The following is a 479-nucleotide window of genomic DNA, read 5'->3' as shown; positions in this document are numbered from 1 at the left end:
CCGGCACTTATTTCTGAGTAGACACCTATAGGATTGCACTTGTTAGTTTATTGGCTTAAATCAGGCATGGGGAATCTGGCTATGCTGCTGTTTGCTGAATCTACTACTCCCATCAGCCCAAGCATGGCCAGTGGCATGGCATGATGGGAGTTGTAGTTCAGAAACAGCTGGCTAGTCAGAGGTTCCCCACACCTGCTCTAAATGTAAAAGGATGTATTCTCAGAAGGAAAAAGAGTATGGATTTATACATTAGGAAGCTTGCGGCACAGGTGAGTGGCTTTCTTGGGGAAATTGTATATTTATAACATCTTGGATAAAAGAGAAAGTATTGTTAAACAGGTTCTTGATATTACCATAGAGAAGCAAAGTGAAAGGGCAAGTATCTTAGCACTTGTATGTATGTGGATTGTATTCACTGTGTGGTGCATCTACACTAGCTGTTTAATTTGGAGTGAGCATCATTCATTCCATTAAAAAAG

This window comes from Podarcis melisellensis, assembly GCF_964234715.1.
Source record: "Podarcis melisellensis genome assembly, chromosome: 1".
In the NCBI taxonomy this organism is placed as follows: domain Eukaryota; kingdom Metazoa; phylum Chordata; class Lepidosauria; order Squamata; family Lacertidae; genus Podarcis; species Podarcis melisellensis.
This window is presented reverse-complemented; position numbering follows the sequence as displayed.